Source organism: Loxodonta africana, chromosome 1 (assembly GCF_030014295.1).
Source record: "Loxodonta africana isolate mLoxAfr1 chromosome 1, mLoxAfr1.hap2, whole genome shotgun sequence".
Taxonomy (NCBI): domain Eukaryota; kingdom Metazoa; phylum Chordata; class Mammalia; order Proboscidea; family Elephantidae; genus Loxodonta; species Loxodonta africana.
Window position 1 is genome coordinate 17,721,014 of NC_087342.1, and position 23,708 is coordinate 17,744,721.

A 23,708-nucleotide genomic window follows, 5' to 3' on the forward strand; every position below is an offset into this window, starting at 1 on the left:
GTTCTTTTACTTCATCATTTTTTCCTTTTTGTTTAGATGCTTGAAGTTCGAGAGCAAGTTTCAGAGTCTCCTCTGACATCCATCTTGGTCTTTCTTTCCTGTCTTTTCAATGACCTCTTGCTTTCTTCAGGTATGCTGTCCTTGATGTCGGTCCAGAACTCATCTGGTCTTTGGTCATTAGTGTTCAACGAGACAAATCTGTTCTTGGGGGGGTCTCTAAATTCAGGTGGAATATACTCAAGGTTGTATTTTGACTCTCGTGGACTTGCTCTGATTTTCTTCAGTTCCAGCTTGAACTTGCATATGAGGAATTGATGGTCTGTTCCACATTCAGCCCCTGGCCTTGTTCTGACTGATGATATCGAGCTTTTCCATTGTCTCTTTGCACAGATGTAGTCGATTTGATTCCTGTGGGTTCTGTCTGGTGAGGTTCATGTGTATAGTTGCTGTTTATGTTGGTGAAAAAAGGTATTTGCAATGAAGTTGTTGGTTTTGCAAAATTCTATCATTCGATCTCCGGTATTGTTTCTATCACCAAGGCCATATTTTCCGACTAGCAATCCTTCTTCTTTGTTTCCAACTTTTGCATTCCAATCACCAGTAATTATCAATGCATCCTGATGGCATGTTCGATCAATTTCAGACTGTAGAAGCTGATAAAAATCTTCAATGTCTTCATCTTTGGCCTTAGTGGTTGGTGCATAAATCTGAATAATAGTCGTATTAACTGTCTGTCAGTTTGTCATACTGTGGGGGCTTGTGTGTTGCTGTGATGCTGGAAGCTATGCCACAGGTATTCAGATACCAGCAGGGTCATCCATGGAGGACAGGTTTCAGCTGAGCTTTCAGACTAAGACAGACTGGGAAGAAAGACCCAGCAGTCTACTTCTGAAAAGCATTAGCCAGTGAAAACCTAATGAATAGCAGCGAAACATTGTCTGATATAGTGCTGGAAGATGAGACCCGCCCCCCTCCGATGGAAGGCACTCAAAAGATGACTGGGGAAGAGCTGCCTCCTCAAAGTAGAGTCAACCTTAATGACGTGGATGGAGTAAAGCTTTCGGGACCTTCATTTGCTGATGTGGCACGACTCAAAATGAGAAGAAACAACTGCAAACATCCATTAATAATCAGAACCTGGAATGTATGAATCTAGGAAAATGAGAAATCATCAAAAATGAAATGGAACAGATAAATATCGATATCCTAGTAATTAGTGAGCTGAAATAGACTGGTATTGGCCATTTGAATCGGACAATCATATAGTCTACTAGGCTGGGAATGACAACTTGAAGAGGAATGGTGTTGCATTCATCGTCATAAAGAACATTTCAAACATTATGCCAAGTGAAATAAGCCGGAACAAAAGGAGAAATGTTGCTTGATTTCACTAATACGTGATATCTACACTAGGCAAATTCACAGAGACGAAGTAGATTAGAGGTTTCAAGGGACTGGAGGTAGGCCGAGTGAAGATTTATTGCTCAATGAGTACTGAGTTTCAGTTTGGGATGATGAAGATGTTTTGGAAATAGTGGTAATGGCTGTACAACACTGTGAATGTAATTAAAGCCACTGAACTGTACATTTTAATATGGTTAAAATGACAATTTTATGCTATATGTATTTTACTACAATTAAAAAAAAGAACTGACCTATGCTCCAGGATAAGACATGGAGGAACCTAAAATGCATGTTGTTAAGTGAAGGAAGCCAGTCTGAAAAGACTACACATTATATGATTCCAACTATATGGCCTTTCTGGAAAAGGCAAAACTATAGAGGCAGTAAAAAGATCAGTGGTTGTCAGAGGCTCAGGGGAAGGAGGAAGGGAAAAATAGGTGGAGCAGAGGGCATTTTTAGGGTAGTGACACTATTCTGTATGATACTGTAATGGTGGACACATGACGTTATGCATTTGTCAAAATCCATAGGACAGTACAACACAAAGAAAAAAACAAAAGAACATTTCAAGGTCTATATGTATTAACATTCAGCGAATAGAAATTTGTTGGACTGGCGAAGACCCTCCTGACTGTCTGTTACTGAAACCTGTACCAATGATTGTTAAGAAAGACTATTCAAAATGTAAGGTCACAATTTCTCACCAATCTGTGAAAAGGTGAAGCTTTCAAAGGTTTTGTCCATTTGTAATGTTAATGTAACCTAGTGTAATGTAATGATGACTGTAACCTCCCTTGGACTCCGGCAGCAGGCTTCTCTGTTTTCCCATCCTTGTTTATTCTGTAATATTCTCTGGACTCAGACAGACATGGCTGTGGTAGCACACGTGTCCGTTTTCCCATTCTTGTTATTCTGTAATATTCTCTGGACTTGAACGGACATGTTTGTGGCAGCATGCTTGTCAATTTTCCCATTCTTGTTCATTCTGTAATGTTCCTTGGACTCAGGCAGACATGGCTGTGGCAGCATGCTTGTCCTTTTTCCCATTCTTGCTTACTCTGTAATATTTCCTTGGATTCGGGCAGACATTAGCTCTGGCAGCATGCTTGTTCACTTTCCACTTTTGTCTTTTTGAATATATGCCGAATAAAACTTTCTTTTTGCTTTACTGAGCTTTGTGATGTTTTTTCCCCTACAACACAACCAAGTTAACAATTACTAAATAATAATAAAATTGTGACATAATATTATGCATCTGCTGTCTAGTATTAGGCAAAAACACAAAAGGAAATATTAACATAAATTTTAACACGAAGAGAAAGAATCAGGCACTTCTCTTGATTTTGACAACACATTCTATGTAATTTATAACATGTTAAATAAACCTTTTTAGCACTTTTCCTTATAAAAATAATTTTCGTACCTTTCAAACTTGTCAGCAGTTTATCATAAGTTATCGTGAAACAATACTTAAGTTATTTAACCGAAGATCTCAAAATAAAAAACCTTAGCTTTTTTTTTTCTCTAAAGCCATGTGGCTTGGTTTCCGACTCAGGAATCTCGTTTTAATGAGAGGCCGAACCTTTGACTTCGAGACAGATTATGCAAAAAATAGATTAACTCTTCAACTCAGTAATCAAAGAAAATTTTGTTATTTTAACAGCGAGAAACCTAATTCTTTGCTTTATATGCTATTTAACATTAAAGCTCCTAAAAATCTCATAAATTAAACCATTAAACTGCAGTCAGACAGATAAAACTTTTGACCTTATCAAATAAATTTATTTTAAATAAACTTCTCAAAAGTTGTCTTTGTTGCATATCTCTTATAGTATATCCCTTTAAATGGCAAAAATGAATTCACTCATTGGCTGACCCAAATATGCACACATATATATCCTTTCTCTTGTGGTATAAAAAGCAAAAGTATATAAACTTAAATTATGACAAATATTAACTCAATTTAACATCAGTAAATTACCTAAAAGGTCTTAAATTATTTTAAGCCTGTATACCATAAAATGTAACTAGTTGAAATAAAGTTTCTTTAAATATTCCAAGTTTCCATTTGATTTTTTACTATTTCTCATATTTTCCCAATCTAATTTTATCAACTGGCTTTGGAAATCACAAAGTCTCTGTTTGACTGACGAATTCACTGATATGGGTATAACCTTAAGTCCGTGGCTATTGTTGGCAACATTTTTCCAGGCCATTTCAGGTTTTGGCCATTTGTCTTGTTAATATATACTGATGTCTCTTAACGTCCCTTGGACTTGGGCAGACATGGCTGTGGTAGCACGCGTGTCTGTTTTCCCATCCTTGTTTATTCTGTAATATTCTCTGGACTTGAACGGACATGTCTGTGGCAGCATGCTTGTCAATTTTCCCATTCCTGTTCATTTGGTAATGTTCCTTGGACTCAGGCAGACATGGCTGTGGCAGCATGCTTGTCCTTTTCCCCATTCTTGCTTACTTTATAATATTTCCTTGGATTCGGGCAGACGTTAGCTCTGGCAGCATGCTTGTTCACTTCCCGCTTTTGCCTTTTTGAATGTATGCTGAATAAAACCTTCTTTTTGCTTTAGTAAATTTTGTGGTGTTTTTTACACTACAAGAGAGGAAATATATTAAAAAAAAAAAAAAAAGAAGTTATTGTAAATGTTTATAGTAGTCAAATAGCATCTCACCTCTTGATTTTCACAACATTTTTGGGAGACAGAGAATAAAATGGATATTACTGCCCCATTTCACAGAGGCCCAGAGAGATGATAGGACTTTCCAAAGGCCTCCCTCCACCAGGCCAAGTCCAGGGGGCTTAGGGTGAGGAGCAGAGTTTAAAGAGGGGAGAAGGGAAGTCCCATCCCCATTACTTAGTGAGTAGAGGGAGCAGGGGCTAAGGGGAAACAAGAAAAGGGAAGAAACAAGAAGAAGTAGGGGAAGGGTTAGAGATGCCTAGAAGTATGGGAACAGAAATGGAAAAAAACATAAAAAATCCAAGACTCCAAACTAGATAATAGACAAGGGTTAACTATGGTGAAGGGAAAGATAACACAATATAGGGGAAGTCAGCACAACTTGACCAAGGCAAAGCCATAGAAGCCTCCTAGACACATAATGAACACCTGGAGGGACCGAGTTACTGGGGCTAAGGGTAGGGACCATGGTCTTGGAGGACATCTAGGTCAGTGGGCATAACAAAGTTCACAAAGAAAATGTTCCCCATCCTACTTTGGTGAGTAACGTCTGGGGTCTTAAAAGCTTGCAAGCAGCCATCTAAAATACATATATTGGTCCCATCCTGTCCAGGGCAAAGGAGAATGAAGAAACCCAAAGCACGAGGAAAACGTCAGTCCAAATGACTAATGGACCACATAAACCGCAGTCTCCTGCAGCCTAAGCCCAACGAACTAGATGGTACCCAGCTACCACCACTGACCACTCTGACAGGAATCACAATAGAGGGTCCTGAACAGAGGGGGATGGGGGTGGGGGTGGGCTGGAATGTAGAACAAAATTGAAATTCACAGAAATAGACCAGACTTACTGGTCTAAGAGAGACTGAGGGAAACCCTGAGACTAGGGCCCCAGGACATCCTACTAACTCAGAACCGAAGCTACTCCCGGAAGACCACCTTTCAGCCAAAGATTAGACAGGCCTATAAGACAAACAATAACACACAGTGAGGAACGTGCTTCTTCATCCAATCGAACCTGCCCAAAAGCAAAGATAGAAGGCAAGAAGGGACAGGAAACTTGGATGAATGGACACAGAGAACCCAGAGTGGAAAGGGAAAGGGGGAGCATGCTGACACATTGCAGGAATTCTAGCCAATGTCACAAAAACAATTTGTGTATAAATTTTTGAATGAGAAACTAATTTATACTGTAAACTTTCACCTAAAACACAATAACATTAAAAATAAGCCAACAAATCCAAGACTCCAGTGCAGACACGGGCAGAGGCTGGACTGGACTATGTATGGAGGGGCGGGGCTGGAGCAGCTCTCACAGGAGGGCTGGAAACCAGGGGCAGGCAGCGGGAGATTAAGTGAGCCCTAGAAAAAACAGCTAAGAGTGCATTAGGCCACAAAGACTTTTTCTGGGAGCAGATAAGTGCCACTTGTCCCTGAGTTTGATGCTTCCCTTCGGATCAGAGCGCAGGGCCCAAAGTCCCTGTGGAAAGCACATCCCTCTGCCCCCCAGCCTTCTCCTCCAGGCCTGTGTGTTTAGACAACTGCATTGCATTTTTAGAACAATTTTTAACTTGTAGGCTGTACCTGCCGAACCAGAATGTCTGGCCAAGACCAGTTACATAACATTGCTCACACCTCCTGTGTGCCAAGGGTAACAGCGGTTCTGGCTGAAGGCAGGTGTAGGCTGGGCCTGGTCAGACAGGGCAGGAGGCTAAAGGGACTGGTCTCAGTGTCCCCTTCCCTCCTGGAGGCAGGAGGTTCCACTTCCGGAGAGGGAAAGCTGAGTGGGGCAGAACCCAGGCTGATTTCAACATCAGAAACCCTTAGAATGTAGCTCTGTTCTGTTTTGAGGCTTCTTGAAATATTGAGGCTAGATTTAAAAAAGAGCCTCACCCTAGATATGTGCTACAATATGGGCAGAGCTTGAAGACATTATGCTGATGAAATAAGTCAGTCACAAAAGGACAAACATTGCATGACCTCACTTATATAAAAAGACAAGAATAGGTAAATACATAGAGATCAAAGTTTATTCATGGTTACCAGGGGTGGGAAGGAGAGGGAAAGGGGAGTTATTGCTTATGGAGTGCTGAGTTTGGGTTTACATTGATGGAAAATTGCCCTAATTAAGGGTAGGGTTGTACATTCGATTAACGTCATTGCTGTCAATAAGTTGTACACCTGTAAAAAGTTGAATTCACAAAAGTTGTGTACTAGGCAACAACAAAGAAGAGTAGCTGCTGAGGTTGCTTATGTACAACCAAGCACCTCATGGAATTTGGTTCCTTGGTTTGAGTTTTAGGGTTATGGTTTCATGGGACATCTCAGTTAATTAGCCTAATATCGTGTTTAGTGCTTCGGTTCCACCTCCTAGTTCATTGCATAGTTCTTGGAGTCTTAAAAGCTTGCAAGCAACCATCCAAGGCACAACAATTGGTCTCTATTAGCCTGGAACAACAGAGGAAAAAGGAGAACTAGGAATAGGAGGACTATATGGAATGTGTGGCTAATTGCCTCCTTCGCCATGAGACCAGAATAACTGGATGCTGCCTGGCTAACATTACTGAATATTTTGATCAAGGATTCTATAGAAGAATTCTGATCAAAAGGGGGAAAATGCAGTATTTCAAATTATCATGGACTCCAGACTTTCTGGAGCCAAAGGAGTTGAATGGATTCCTGAAACTATTGCCTTGAGGTTATCTTCAACCAAAAATAACCTTACATCAAAAATATCTCCTGAAGTCTTCTTAACCAAACAATAGTTTAGCTTGACTAGTGAAGAATGTCTTCCGTGAGCACCGTGCTGTTTTAAGACAACAGCAACTCAAAAGATTAGACAGGAAACTTAGGGGGCAGTGAATTTATGTTAATGGGAAAGGGATAACTCAGAAAATGAGGGTGAGAATGGTTGCATAAATACAAGAATGTAATCAATGTTGCTGAATTGTATATGCAGAAACTGTTAAATTGTATGTTCTGCTGTATATATTCTCAACAACAATACTAAAACAAAAACAATAAAAATAAAATGAATTGTATGTACAAAAAAGAACTTCACCATTGAAGATCTGCAATATATGAACACTCTACCCTGAAGGTGTGACATTTTCTTCTGTACATAATTAACAGAGTAGTTATCTCTGATGAGTACAAGCCGTCCTGCCCAGAGCAAGGGGATGAATTACGTGACTCCTGGGCGGCCCTGTCTGGCTGGTGATTCATGGTGTGGTGGGCAGATCACAGGCCAGGAGACCCCAGCTATAAGCCCCAGTACCCAATGTCTGAGTGCTCAGCTGGAAACAGGCCAAACCAAATGAGGAGCTGACCTCATCCCAGCCTCCACAGCTCCCCAGGGCAGGCCTGAGTAGAAGGAAGGAGGGAAGGCTGAGAGCCTTCAGGGTGGCTAGAAAGGACATTACAGAAACAGCCTGGAGCTCAAAGAACTCAGGCAGGTGGGTGGGAAATGGAATCCCGGCAAGCCAGAACTGGCAGGGAGCAGCTAACCTAACCCCTTCTTTTCAGTGACATCACTAGTGGGGTATAGGGGGTGCAGACCACACCTTGTGACACTGCCAGAGGGGGTGTCACCAAAATGATTGTCTATAAAATTTTTGTGCAGTGTTTCAGCAGAAATTTATTTTTTATAAAAATATCCCTGTAGGGTCTTAAACGCTAGCAAGCAGCCATCTAAGATGCATCAATTTGTCTCAACCCACCTGGAGCAAAGGAGAATGAAGAATACCAAAGACACAAGGTAATTATGAGCCCAAGAGACAGGGCCACATAAATCAGAGACTACATACATCAGTCTGAGACCAGAAGAACTAGATGGTGCCTGGCTACAACTGATGACTGCCCTGACAGGGGACAGAACAGAGAACCCCTGAGGGAGCAGGAGAGCAGTGGGATAAATGTAGACCTCAAATTCTCATAAAAAGACCGGACTTAATGGTCTGACTGAGACTAGAAGGAACCTGGAGGTCATGGTCCCCAGACCTTCTGTTAGCCCAAGACTGGAACCATTCCCAAAGCCAACTCTTCAGACAGGGATTGGACTGGGCTATAAGATAGAAAATGATACTGGTGAGGAGTGAGATTCTTGGCTCAGGTAGACACATGAGACTATGTGGCTAGCTCCTGCCTGGAGGGAAGATGAGAAAGCAGAGGAGGACAGAAGCTGGCTGAAAAGACAGAGGGAATACAGGGTGGAGAGAAGGCGTGTGCTGTCTCATTAGGGGGAGAGCAACTAGGAGTATATATAAGGTGTATATCAATTTTTGTATGAAAGGCTGACTTGATTGGTAAACTTTCACTTAAAGCACGATTAAAAAAAAATCCCTGCAGTTATGGTCATAATAACAAAAACATTTTTCGTAAGCACAGCTTACATGTATCAATATCAATATAACTACAAGGCTAAAACTTTATGCTGGTTTATTTTTTGAACTTTCTAATAATGCTCTGGTCGGAGCTGCCATTATTATCCAATTACAAAGAAGCTTCCAATCACATGGCTTCGTCCACACAGGCTATAAGCACGGGCTGTTGTTTTCGTTGCTGCCAGTGTTTTAACAGACTTCGATTTTGTCAAATTTTCAGGTGTTTTAGCTACAATATTATGATAAGTAGTATTTGTGAACCTGTACCAATAACTTTTTGAGAACAAAGTAGTAAGTAAAGGAAAAAAAAAGAAAAAATCAAAACAGGCTTCCACTCAGTTACTACTAACTTTGTAACAATAATGTAATGATGAGGTATCTGAGAGTGTGGTTTTAATAAAAATACCAAGGCTGAGAAGGCACCTGAAAGCAGCAGAGACTGAACTGGAAGAAACCAAAGACTGGGCAACATTAGACGTGTTGACATTCATAGCTGACTGGGACTAAGTAGAATCTCTTCCAAACCTTTGATTTAGACTAAAATTATTTCTGACAATCTGTGTGCTTGTAGCTTCCTGTGAGAGGAGCTTTTCAAAGCTGAAACTTATAAAGAACTATTTGCAATTGGCCGTTGGACAGTCGGGGCTTTCCAATCTTGCAATATTATCAATTGAAAGTGAGTTGGCAAAAGACATTGATTTTGATGAAGTGGTTCACAAGTTCGAAGCTTTGAAGGCCAGGAAAGGAGAGTTTTGATTTAGCTGAGATGTTCACTAAGTGCTAAAATGCTTGTGTATTTGTTCCTGTTTATTTTTATGGTATTATTTCATTTCTGAATATGTTTCCACATGCAGCTGTCTACAACTCCTACGTTATTTAGGCCGTTATTGGCCAAATCCATTTATTGGCCTAATCCATTCATGTATTTCATGTAATGGTAAAGCTTGACATTAACATGAACACAATTTTGATGTAGTTCTCAAATGTTTTGACTTCAAATCCTATTGTTTTCTTACCGAATTTTTACTTTAACCACATGAAACTATGGAAATATAAATACATTTAGGCCGTGTGTATGATGTTGTAATTTAAAGGCGTAATTTTAGTTTTGCTAGTTGTTTATGTCACTGCTATTGCCATTACATTCAGTGATATACAGGAATTACCATTTACAAATAACAGTACAAAAAACATTACTAAGGATTCCGTATGTTCTGGTATGGGAGGAGTTCCATGGAGGTGGGGGGAGATGGCACCAGCCCTAATGATGCCACTGCTTCTTTTCACAGACAGGATGTCCGAGTTCCCAGAAGTGACTCCCTTGTTCAGAGTCATACTGAGAAGAGCGGAAGATGGTAGGTCAGAAGCAAGTAGTTAGTTCAAGGCCTCAAAGTCTTCTATGGACTTCACAAGGGTGAGTGTGGGCTTAGCTTTGGAGGCTGCTGGGGCGGGTCTGAGGGAGGGTTTGAGAAGCTCCTATAGAGTTCTAGCTGAGCCAGGGCTATAAGCCACAGACCAGAAGGTATTTAGGTATTAAGGTGTCGTGAAGGAAAACAGAATGTACAGATGGACCGCCCTGGGCCAAACCAGGGACCCCAAATGGCGGCTGACACCTCCAGCCCAGCTTTTCTTCCCAGGCTACCCAGGTTACTGCCCACCCAGCCAACTCTCCCACAGCGCAGAGAAGAAGACCCTACCAGCTCACCACTTGCCTATCCACTCAACAGGCATCCACTGAGCCTGCCCTACTCTGTGTAGCTCCTCCCTCCACTCAATTCACCTGCTACACCGATAGGCTTAATCCCTTCCCACTGACACTGTAGAAGCGACATTGGCCATGTCTGCCTCCTAATTGGAGTCTCTGGGTGGTGCAAACGGTTAGCACACTTGGCTGCTACCCAAAGGGTTAGAGGTTGGAGTCTACCCAGAGCTGCCTCAGAAGAAAGGCCTAGTGATCTAGTTCTGAAAAAAATCAGTCACTGAAAACCCTGCGGAGCACAGTTCTACTCTGACACTTGTGGGATTGCTATGAGTCAGAAGGGATTCCACAGCAACTCACCCACTGCCACAGCAACTAGTTAGTGGTTAACTCCTAATTATCTTCTTTCTCCTCCCCTCCTCTTTCTATTGCTCCTCCCCCAGGTCAGCCTCTCAGCCTCCACCTGGAGACCTGGCACAGCCTCCTCACTGGTCTCTCAGCCTCCCACCTCTGCTGCTTCAGTCCTCCTCCACTCAGCCAGCAACTAGAGAGGTTACTAAAACACAAAGCTGGTCACTTCACCCCCCCCCCCCGCCTTTAAAGCTCGTGCCCAGTGAGCGTCTCCAAGATAAAGCACCAACTCCACGGTAAAGTGAGCACGTCCTTCAGGAGGTGGGCTGCCTCTCCAGCCTCTCGTCTCCCCTTAGCCCACGCTCTGCTCAGGCCATTCTGCTTGGATAACCCACCAAGCTTTTTCACGTCTCTGGCTTTTGCATCTGCTTTTTCTCTACCTGGGGGGCTCTTACACCCTCCCCATCCACTGGGGATATCCTTACTCATCTTTCAAGTCTCAGCCCAAAGCTTCTTCCTCTGGGAAGCCTTCTCTGATCCCCTTAGACAGAGGCAGGCATTTCTTCTCCTTGCTCCTGGACAGCCTGTGCTTGCCTCTCTCAGCACTTACCACATGAATCTAATTACCCTTTTGCTTGTTGTTAGCTGCCATCGAGTCAGCCCCCAATTTATAGCAACCCCACGCACAATGGAATGAAACGCTGCCCAGTCCTGCACTATACCCATGATTTGTTGTAGATCGAACCGTTGTGCTCCATAGGCTTTTCGCTGGCTGATCTTTGGAAGTCAATCACCACACATTTCATCCTAGTCCATCTTAGTCTAGAAGCTCCGCAGACACCTGTTTAGCATCATAGCAACATAAAAGCCAGTCAGGTGGTGTCTGCGCGTGAGGTGCATTGGGTGGGGATTCAACCCCAGTCTCCCGCATGGAAGTTGAGAACTTTACCGCCGAACCACCAATGTCCCCAGGCCTATCCTTGTGGTAGGCAGCCTCTAAGATGGCCCCAATGATTCCTGCCTCCTGGTATTTCCCGTTGCGTAATCCCTCCCCCTTGAGTGTGGCCTTATTGAATCATATTGACTAGAATACTGCAGGAACTAAGCAATATCACTTCTGAAACTGGGTTACAAAATGACTGTAGCTTTGAACTCAGCGACTTCCCTCTCTCTTTCAGCTCTTGCTCTGGAGAAAGCAAACTGCCACATTGCAGTAGCCGTGGAAGGGGGTCCACAGGGCAAGGAACTGTTTCTAGCCAACAGCTAGTAAGGACTTGAAGCCAGTCAACCTTTATGAGATTGAGCTTGGAAGGACATCTTCTGAAGCCTGCCAACAGCCACATGATCCTCCCCCAGAGCCATGAAGATGACTGTAGCCCCAGCTGCCACCTTGATTGCAGCCTTGTTGTGAGAGACTTTGATGCAGAGGCACCCAGCTAAGCTGTGCCCAGATGCCTGGTCCACAGAAACCATAAGATAACAAATGCTTGTTATTTTAAGCCTCGAAGTCTTGGGATAATTTGTTATCCAACAATAGATAATTAATGCACCTGTCTTCTCTACTGGCCTTGAAGCTTTTTAGGGGAACATGGTTTATTCACCTCTAGAGTTGCTGGAGCAGCTCAGCTGGTAGAATGTAAGCTCAGAGCTGGCTACAAAGTGAGAAGATAAGAAAGTACATTTGTGAAACAAGAAGGGGACACTATGAAAAAAAAATTTTTTATGAGAACCAAAAAAGCTCTTGGAAATTAAACATACAATGTCAGAAATAATATCAGTTGAAGGGTTGGAAGATAAAGTTCAAAAACTTTCCTGAGTGGAAAACAGAAAAGAAAATTAGAGAACCACCCCCCCCCCCGCTCCACCTTGTAATTGATAGGAGCTCCAGAAATTTAAAAAAGGAAAGAAAACAAAAAAGAAGGTAAGTAAATTGTCACTAAAATAATTCAAGAAAATTTTCTAAGAATTAAAGGACAGAGTTTCCGGTTGAAAAGGCCATGGAAGGCCAAGCACAATAGATTAAAACAGGAACATCGCCCACATGCAATATTGGAATACTGGGGACGATGAGAAGGTCCTACAAGTTTTAAGGAAGCAAAGCCAAAACAAAACAAAAAACAGGTTTCATCAAAGGATCCAAAATTAATTTCCAATTCCTATAGCTTTCTCAATAGCAACCCTGGAAGCTAGAAGACAACGGAGCCATACCTTCAAAATTCTGATATAAAGTGATCCTCAGCCTATAGCAATTAAGTGTAAGCATGAAGCATTTGCAGAGAACATCTCAAAAATTTGATTTCCACATACTCAGTTTCTCAGGAAGCTATTGGAAGGTGTGCTTTGCCAAAGCAAGGGAACAAACCAAGAAGGAAGAACAAATGGGATCCAGGAAATGAGATCTGGTAAAGCAAGGAGCAAAGGGACTCTCTAGCTGATGATGAAGCCAGATCCCAAGAGGACACCTGTGGGGAAGGCTGAAGGGCAACGAGTCCAGACTGGAGCAGTTCGGAAGGCTCCAGAACAGATGGTTTAGGAACATGGGGCTGATAGAACACCTCATGTTTGGAACATATTCACTAGAAATTTACACAAATGGGAGAAAGTTTGGAGTTGAGTTAGTAACAAATACATAGAATGCTAAGCAAATGAAAAAAATAAGACAATTATTAACTCTAGGAAAAACAAAATGTCATGCAGGAAAAAATAATCATAGTACATGCTACATCAGCTGTGAATAGAGTTTACAAAGTCATAAAAATATAAACACTGACTATTGATTTAAACAGAAGTAGTAACTAAGTATGTGCTGTGTGGTGGGAACAGGGAGAGTGAAAATGAGCCAAATCCTAATTTTCCGCAGTGAAAATCAATAGATAAAGAATCATTGAGAAAGTTGAAAGTGATTGTCTCTAAATGGCGTCTCGGTTGCGAGGGACAGTTGTTTCTTATAACAAGTCTTATAGAACTATTTACTCTTTAAACTATTTGCAAGTATAACTCAATTAAAAAATAAAACTAAAATAAAAATAGCCCACAATTGCTACATATAGAAGGTGCTCAATAAATGTTAACCATTACAATTCCTACTGTATGAAATCTTCATGAGACAGCTTGATAGACTTGCAGATGGATATGATGTATTAGGACACTTGATTGCAAATGACAAAATTGCAACTCAAATTGGTGTAAGGATAAAAGGGGATTGTATTGTGTCATGGAAACCCTGGTGGTGTAATGGTTAAGTGCTATGGCTGGACTTGTGAATCTGGTACTTAAAATTCAGTTCAAATCCACCAGGCGCTCCTTGGAAACTCTATGGGACAGTTCTTCTCTGTCCCATAGGGTTGCTCTGAGTCAGAATTGACTCGATGGCCATGGGTTATTGTGTCATGTCCCAAAGAGGCTAAAAGAGACAAACTTCAGGCATGGCTGGATCCAGGTGTTCATATGGTGTCAGCAGAGATCTTTCTGTCTCCATTTCTTGGCCCTGTTTCCTCTGTGTTGACTTCAGTCTTAAGTAGGCTCCTGTCACACACCTTGCAAGATGGCCTCCAGCAGCTCCTGGTTTTGTTCCTATCAGCTTAGTGAGCCTAATGGAAGGAGAGAACCTCTTCCTGGAATAGACACATTGACATGGCTTAGATCACATGCCTATCCCTGAACAGACTGCTGTGGCCAAAGGGATAGAGCAGTCCGATTGGCTAAGCTTGAGTTATATGCCCACCCCTGGAACCATGGACAAAGTGGGGGTGGAATAATTTCACCAAGGAAAATCAGGGGGCTGTTATAGGAAAAAAGGAGAATAAGTGCTGCAAAACCGACAGCTGTCCCTTGTGCCTGAGGACTGAACACAGTGCTTGCCATCATCAGCAGGAACCACTGGTTAGGAACCATTCTCTTAGAACACTACGTAATTTGCCAATTCCCTCTGCTTTGTGAGAACCTTTTAGTATTTAAAGATATCTCCCATGTTCCCACATTTTCTCATCTCCAGAGGAAATCACCCTAGATCCTCTGAATGTCTTCTTGTGCGACAGTTTCCTGACTCCTCACTTTCCTGCCTCCTTTTTAATATATTTTCCCTTTGCTAAGTATTATCAAAATGTGATATCAAAATGCAGTACCAGAGCTGCAGGAAGCTCCAGATGTGCCCTGGCCAGCCCAGAGGCCAATAGGGTGCTCCCCTCATTTCTCCTTGGCAGTGGAGCAACTTAAGGACGCACTAGCTTTTTTTGGTGATTGCAATGGAATTGTTGGCTCATATGCAGCTTGCAACCAACACCTTTGATTATGGGAGCTGTTATCAAGCCAGAGGTTCCTCATACTGCATTTATGCAGTTGGTTCTTTGAATCTAAATGAAAGACTTTGTCCTTGTTTGGTCTATTATACTGTATTCATTGAGGTGTTTTTGAATACAGATCCTGTTTTCAGTCTATTAACTTGGTGGTGCAATGGTTAAGTCTTGGCTGCTAACTAAATGTTTGGCAGTTCAAACCCATCCAGTGACTTCACGTGAGGAAGTCCTGGAGATCTGCTCCCAAAAATATTATAGCTTAGAAAACCTTATGGGAATGGCACTTCCTGGTTGGTGAGAGACATGTAGGAACATTTGAGGGTAGCTTCCTATTTTTTGGATGTTCAACCTTCATGCTGGGAACCCTTCCAGACCTCACCCCATGCTTAGCTTCTCTGTGCTGATCCTGATTTTGATCCTCTTGCTAGGATCTATAAACATAACTTAAAGTACTCATAAACGTTCATAAAACATCTGCAGAGCACTCCCTCTACAAGCTTAATTGCATCAGACAGATGGCGACTGGTTCAGTTGCCCTAGCACAGCCCGTGCCCACTCTTTCCAGTGAGGCCCAGAGGATCATTGCTCTGCCTGCTGTTAATAGACACCAGCTTACCCTGGCAATGTTATACTCTCCAGAAATGTAGAATAAACAAACTATTCAGACTCTGTGCATGACTGTCCTTGCTGCTGTTTTCCCGACCTTCAAAGGCCCTGTCATCAAGGTCAAACCTGTCATTACCAGGCCTAATGGACAAGCAGTCACTTGGTTACTGCAGTCATATAGAACCACTCAGGTGTCAATCTCTGAAGTTCCTGATGATTCACAAAACAGACTTGGGTTATACCTTGCAATGCTGAACATTCTCATCACATAGTTCAAGGACGCACAGGACAATAGCTATATGAGGTCTGCAGAAAACAGGTTCAAAGCATTCAAGGCAGCAGTCAATACAGACATCGTCCATGCACCATATCCTGTTATTAATACGTCCACTTGTGTCATCAACGTGGTTGATCAACACTGGTGTCACAGAGTCTGGCATTGAATTTTAAGTACCAGATTCACAAGTCCAGCCACACAGATGATGGTGCAAGTCCATATGGTAGCTCGATGGTCACAGATGACTACTCTCAATGCTATTCGCAAGTTCCTTAGTGAGGAGGCAGAGCCAAGATGGCAGACTAGTCAGACGCAGAAAGCCATCCCTATGCAACAAAGACCCGAAAAACTAAGTACAGCAGATGCAGACATCAACCCTGGAACTCTGAACTTTAAATGAAAAGATAAAGTAAGTAATAAAGTTAAACTAAAAGATTTAAAACAGGGAAAGAGAGATGTTAGTGGGAAAATGATAACACCACCAAAACAATAAAAGGGGGAATAAACAGTGTAGGTATAGAACTTTCAAATGGAGAGGAAATCAAGGTGATATCAAGTAATAAATGACTGGTTTAAACATAGGAAGATAAGTGTAAATTTCAACATAACCACAAAGATAGCTGACAAACTTACTTATCAAAAGAAAAACATAAAGACTCAATAAACACAAAATCTATAATGAAAGAAATTCCACAAACAAAAGGAATTCAGCACAGGAAAGTAAGAGGAACGAAGAAAACATCAGCTCCACAAAAAAAAAAAAAAAAAAAGCAAAACAACAGTAATAAGCTATCAACAATTATGCTGAATGTAAATGGCTTAAATGTACCCGTAAAGAGACAGAGAGTGATAGAATGGATAAAAAAACATGATCCATCAATATGCTGTCTACAAGAGACACATCTTAGACAAAAAGACATGGGTATAAAAAAATAAATAAAGGATAAAAAAAATACATTAAGCAAACAGCAACCAAAAAAGAGCCACAGTGGCAATACTAATGTCTGATAAAATAGAAGTTAAATTTAAATGCACCACAAAGGATAAGGAAGGACGATATATAATGATTAAAGGGACAGTATACCAGGAGGATATAACCATATTAAATATTTACACACCCAATGACAGGGCTTCAAGATACATAAAACAAACTCTAAAAGCATTGAAAAGTGAGATAGACAGCTCCACAATGATAGTAGGAGACTTCAACACACCACTTTTGATGAAGGACAGAACATCCAGAAAGAAGTTCAGTAAACACACAGAAGATCTAAATGCGACAATCAACGAATTTGACCTCATAGACATATACAGAACACTCCACCCAACAGCAGCCAAGTATACTTTCTTTTCCAAACCACATGGAACATTCTCTAGAATAGACCACATATTATGTCATAGAGGAAGACTTAACAGAATCCGAAACATCAAAATATTACAAAGCATCTTCTCTGACCACAAAGCCATAAAAATAGAAATCAATAACAGAAAAAAGCAGGGAAAAGAAATCAAACACTTGGAAACTGAACAACACCCTGCTAAAAAATGCCTGGGTTATAGAAGACATTAAGGATGGAATAAAGAAATTCATAGAATTCAATAAGAATGAAAACACTTCCTATCAGAACTTTTGGGACACAGGTAAAGCTGCTCAGAGGTCAATTTATATCAATAAATGCCCACATACAAAAAGAAGAAAGGGCCAAAGTTAAAGAATTATCCCTACAACTTGAACAAATAAATGGAAAGAGAGCGACAAAAGAAACCCTCAGGCACCAGAAGAAAGCAAGTAATAAAATTAGAGCAGAATTAAATTAAACAGAGAACAGAACTTCTGTTAGCCCAAGACTGGAACCATTCCCAAAGCCAACTCTTCAGACAGAGATTGGACTGGATTATAAAACAGAAAATGATACTGGTGAGGAATGAGCTTCTTGGCTCAAGTAGACACATGAGACTATGTGGCTAGCTCCTGTCTGGAGGGAAGATGAGAAGGCGGAGGGGGACAGAGGCTGGCTGAATGGACACAGGGAATACAGGGCAGAGAGAAGGAGTGTGTTGTCTCACTAAGGGGAGAGCAACTAGGAGTACATACCAAGGTGTATATAAATTTTTCTATGAGAGACTGACTCGATTTGTAAACTTTCACTTAAAGCCGAATAAAAATTAAAAAAAAAAAGAATGCCAAGAGTTGGGTTACCTAATTAAAAAAAAAAAAAATCAGTTGGATTCCTATACACCAACAAGGAGAACTACAAAAAGAAATCAGGAAAACAGTATTATTTATAATAACACCTAATAAAATAAAATACTTAGGGATAAATCTAACAAGGGATGTGTCAACAATTGAATTATGTTCCCCCAAAAATGTGTGTATCACCTTGGTTTGGCCATGATTCCCAGTATTGTGTGGTTGTCTTCCATTTTGTGATTGTAATTTTATGTTGAGAGGATTACGGTGGGATTGTAACACTACCCTTACTCAGGTCACCTCCCTGATCGAAGGTAAGGGGAGCTTCCCTGGGGTGTGGCCTGCACCACTTTTTATCTGTCAAGAGATAAAACAAAAGGGAAGCAAGCAGAGAGTTGGGGACCTCATACCACTAAGAAAGCAGTACTGGGAGCAAAGCCCGTCCTTTGGACCCGGGGTCCCTGTGTGAAGAAGCTCCTAATCTGCGGGAAGATTGATGAGAAGGCCGGCAGAGACAGAAAGCCTTCCCCTGGAGCTGACACCTTGAATTTGGACTTTAAGCCTACTTTACTGTGAGAAAATAAACTTCTCTTTGTTAAAGTCATCCACTTGTGGTATTTCTGCTATGGCAGCACTAGATGACTAAGACGCTTATGAATAGGAAGACTCGAAAACCAAAAAAACCAAACCCAGTGCCATCAAGTCGATTCCAACTCATAGTGACCCTATAGGACAGAGTAGAACTGCCCCATAGGAGCACCTGGTGGATTTGAACTGCCGACCCTTTGGTGAGCAGCCATAGCACTTAACCACTGCGCCGCCAGGAAGACTCAACATTGTAAAAATGTCAATCCCAACCAAAGTGATCTACAGATATAACACAAGCCCGATCCAAATACCAACAGCATTCTTTAATGAGATGGAAAAACTGATCATTAACTTTATATAAAAGGAAAGAGGCCCCGATAAGTAACGCATTACTGAAGAACAAAGTAGGAGGCCTCACATATACCTGATCTCAGAACCTACTACACAATCGTGGCAGTCAGAACAGCCTGGTACTGGTACAACAACAAACACGTAGACCGATGGAACAGAATTGAGAACCTGGATTTAAATCCATCCACCTGTGGTCAGCTAATCTTTGACAAAGGCCCAAAGTTCGTTAAATGGGGGAAAAGGACAGTCTGTTTAACAAATAGTGCTGGAGAAACTCTATATCCATCTGTAAAAAAATAAAACAGGACCCATGCCTCATACTATACAGAAAAACTAATTCAAAATGGATCAAAGGCCTAAATATAAAACCTAAATCTATTAAGATCATGGAAGAAAAATTAGGGACAATGCCAGGGGCCCTAATATATGGCATAAATAAGATACAAACCATAACTAACAATGCAAAAACGCCAGAAGATAAACTAGATAACTACGAGCTCCTAAAAATTAAACACGCTCATCAAAAGACTTCGCCAAGAGTAAAAAGATTACCTACACACTGGGGAGCCCTGGTGGCGCAGTGGTTAAGAGCTCAGGCTGCCAACTAAAAGGTCAGCAGTTCAAATCCACAAGCCGCTCCTTAGAAACCCTATGGGGCAGTTTTACTCCGTCCTATATACGAGTCGGAATCAACTCAACGGGTACAGGCTGGAAAAAAATGTTTGGCTATGACTAAGATGGAAACCCTGGTGGCGTAGTGGTTAATTGCTACAGCTGCTAACCAAAAGGTCGGCAGTTCAAATCTGCCAGGCGCTCCTTGGAAACTCTATGAGGCAGTTCTACTCTGTCCTATAGGGTCGCTATGAGTCGGAATTGACTCGACGGCACTAGGTTTGTTTCTTTGGTTTCATGACTAAGGTGCTGCAACACCGTAACAGTAAAAAGACAAATAAATTTTTTTAATCCAGTTAAAAAATGGGCAAAGGGTATGAACAGACACTTCATCAAAGAAGACATTCAGGCGGCTAACAGACACATGAAGAAATGCTTGCTATTATTAGCCATTGGGAAATGCAAATTAAAACTACAATGAGGTACCATCTCACCCCAACATTACTGGCACTAATAAAAAAAACAGAAAACAAATGTTGGAGAGGTCGTGGTGAGATTGAAACTCTTATGCACTGCTGGTGGGAATGCAAAATGGTACAATCATTTTTGGACAATGATACGGCACTTCCTTAAAAAATTAGAAATACCATACAATCTAGCAATCCCACTCCTAGGAATATATCCTAGAGAAATAAGAGCTGTCACAAATAGACGTATGCACACCCATGTTCATTGCAGCACTATTCACAATAACAAAAGATGGAAACAACCTAGGTGACCATCCACAGATAAATGGATAAACAAATTATAATACATACATACAATGGAATACTACACAATGATAAAGAACAATGATGAATCTGTGAAACATCTCACAACATGGATGACTCTGGAGGGCACTGTGCTGAGTGAAATAAGTCAATTAAAAAAGAACAAATGCTGTATGAGACCACTAGTATAAACACTCAAGAAAATGTTTACACATAGAAAGAAACCATCTTTGATGGTTATAATGGAAAGGATGGGTAGGGAGGAGAAATTATTAAGTAGCTTCTAGGTAAGTGGTAACTTTGGTGAAGGGAAAGACAGTATACATTATAGGGGAAATCAGCACCAAGGCAAAGTCGTAGAAACTTTATAGACACATTCAAACTCCCTGAGGATCCAGTTACTGGGTTGAGGGCTGGGGACTACGGTCTCAGGGAACAGCTAAGTCAATTGGCAAAACATAAAGAAACTGTTCTACACCCAACTTTGGTGAGTAGCATCTGAGGTCTTAAAAGCTTTTGAGCAGCCATCTAATTATGGTGGCACAGGTTCCATCCAGTCTACTGGTCCCATCTAGTCTGGAGCAAAGGAGAATGAAGTAAACCAAAAACACAACGGAAACATTAGTCCAAAGGACTAACGGACCACAAGTACCACAGCCTCCACCAAGCCTGAGCTCAGAACATCTAGACTGTGCCCTGCTACCACCACCGACTGCTCTGACAGGGATCACAATAGAGGGTCCCAGATAGGGAGGGAGAAAAACATAGAACAAAATTCAAATTCACAAAAAAAGACCAGACTTACAGGTCTGACAGAGACCAGAGGAATTCTGAGACTGTGGCCCTTAGACACCCTTTGAACTCAGTACTGTACTGAAGTCACTTCTGAGGTTCACCCTTCAGCCAAAGATGACGCAGGTCTATAAAACAAACAATAACACATGAGGAACGTGCCTCTTAGTGCAATCATGTGAATCAGACCAAACGGGCAACACGTGCCCAGAAGCAAAGACAGAAGGCAGGAAGGGAAAACCTGACGAATGGAAATGGGGAACCTTGGTGGAGAAGTGGAGAGTGTAGACCAATGTCACAAAACAATGCGAATGAATTGTTGAATGAGAAATGAATTTGCTATGTAAACTTTCGCCTTAGGCACAATAAATAAATAAAGGCATTCAAAGTCTTGGGGGTGGGTGGAGGGGAAGTTCCTTATCTTGTGTGATTCAGTCTTGATCCTAAAATCTGAAGTAAAAGATGAATCCCCAAGTCCAATGAAGCACATGAGAGACTTTGTGAAAACACTGGAGAATGGTTTCCTTACGCCAAGGCAGATACCCTGAAGTCCAGCAGGGGACTGTGGCAACATTCCCAAACTTGGCACCTGTAGCCCTGTGCCATGAAGCAAAGACAACACCAACTCTGTGTGAAACTATAGAGCAGGGAAACACACAGTCAGACCTGCTCACATATTTATACTCCTGAACAGCGGGCAACACTACACTCCCTAGGCATCGCCGGTGAGGCGACAGGCCAAGTGTCGCAGTCACCAGCAAGGCAGTCATCCATGGAGGTTGATTAATGAGTTTTTGTTTAAAAAAAAAAAAAAAAAAAGACAAACCCCCACCACCACCCCCCAAAACAACCCACAAGCCTCCACCACCAACCCCAACAAACGAACAAATAAGAAACAAACACAATTCCAAAAAAAGAACAAAACCTGCAGGAGGCAACGAGCCCTGGTGGCGCAGTGGTTAAAAGCGCAGTTGCTAACCAAAAGGTCACCAGTTTGAATCCACCAGCCGCTCTTGGGAAACCCTACGGGGCAATTCTACTCCGTCCTTTAGGGTCACTGTGAGTTGGAATCAACTCGACAGCAATGGGGGGTACGGGTATAAGGAAAACAAAGACTAGAACCGTCGAGGCATTGAAAGAGGAAGTGATGGGGAGGAGAGGGTAGAGCAAAAGAGAGAATGGTAATTTTTTGAATGACTAGACTATGAGGGAGGGATTAAGTGACATGTAAAACACAAAAGACGTGTAAGGCTGAGGATGGTGAGGCTTTGTCTTACGTCCTTTGGGTATGTTATCAGGAGGCACCAGTCCCTGGAGGAGAACATCATCCTTGGTAAAATAGAAGGTCAACGAAAAATAGGAAGACTCTCAACGAGATGGATTAACACAGTGGCTGCAACAATGGGCTCGAGCACAGCAACGGTTGTGTGGATGGTGCAGGACCAGGCACTGCTTCATTCTGTTGTTCAAAGGGTCTCTATGAGCTGGAACTGACTCAACAGGATGTAACAATAACAAAACACAGAAACAAAAAAAGGTGCTATGGGCTTTCAGCAGAGAGTTATATCTTGGTGAGATCAGGAAAGCGTTTCTTGAAACTAGGTGTTGAGGGTAATCTTGACTATTGAAGGCGGTAACCACAAAGAAATTTCCATTACTGAAACCAGAAAGACTGAGAGATGGAAAAGACACATTTTAGGTGGAGTTAGAGGAAGAGCAGAGGCATGGAAGGTTTTTATTTATTTATTTTTTTAACCTGCCTTCTTGATTTTAAATAGTGCAACCATATCTTCAAAGCAGAGTTAACGTAAATATTTTTTAAATGGAGCACTTCAATGCTTTTGGCTGAGGAGGCTCAGAAAGGGCAGATCACAGTGAGACTGAGGCAAGCAGATATGAGGGGCCATAAGAAAACAAGCAGCAACATGAGTGAAACTTGAAAACACGCTAAGTACAAGAAACCAATCACAAAACATCACCGATTACATGACTCCTTTTCTATTCATATCTAGAGAATAGGCAAACCTATAGAGAGGGAAAGTAGATTCGTGGTTACTAGGGCTGTGGGAGATGGGACGGGGCGTGACGGTGAAGGATACAGGTTTATTTTTGAGATAGCGAATACGTTCTAAAGCTGGTGGTCATGGCACAACTGAACATAATCAACGCCATCGAATTGTACATTTTAAATGGGATGTGAGCCATCTCAATAAAGCTGGTTTTAAAAAAAAGAAAATGAACAAAACACTACTCACACACCAAAAAAATTCCCTATGAGGCAGTTCTGCTCCGTCACATGGGGTTGCTATAAGTTGGAATGGACTCGACAGCACTCAACAACAACAACCATAACAAACCATCTCTCTAGGTTTTGCACAACCCGCTGACTTGATGGCAGACCTTCTTTCTCCTTTTATCTAAGAAAACCAAAACACCAAACTGTTGCTGTCAGGTCGATTCTGATTCATAGCAACCCTATAAGACTCTGAGAACGGCCCATAAGGTTTCCAAGGGGTGGCTGGTGGATTAAAACTGCTGACCTTTTGGTTAGCAGCTGAGCCCTTAACCACTGCACTGCCAGGGCTTCTGTACCATCTAAGAGGATAATAAAATGAACTAGGACAGGGTCAAGGGTAAAGCCCTCTGACCCACCACTCAAGTCCACCTGACTTGTTGACACTAATTAGCATTTTC

The 23,708-nt window shown here is 41.8% G+C and overlaps 1 long non-coding RNA gene and 1 pseudogene across 1 annotated transcript; one reads left to right on the forward strand and one right to left on the reverse strand.

Annotated features, from left to right (window-relative positions):
• Positions 1–1,499: 1,499 nt before the first annotated feature.
• Positions 1,500–23,039, reverse strand: LOC135233020 (uncharacterized). The gene is made up of 2 exons (XR_010323725.1): positions 22,292–23,039; positions 1,500–4,015 (listed from the first exon to the last, which is right to left on the reverse strand). It is a non-coding gene; the product is annotated as an uncharacterized LOC135233020 (long non-coding RNA).
• On the forward strand, positions 15,162–16,358 carry LOC135233010 (uncharacterized; annotated as a pseudogene).
• Positions 23,040–23,708: the final 669 nt, after the last annotated feature.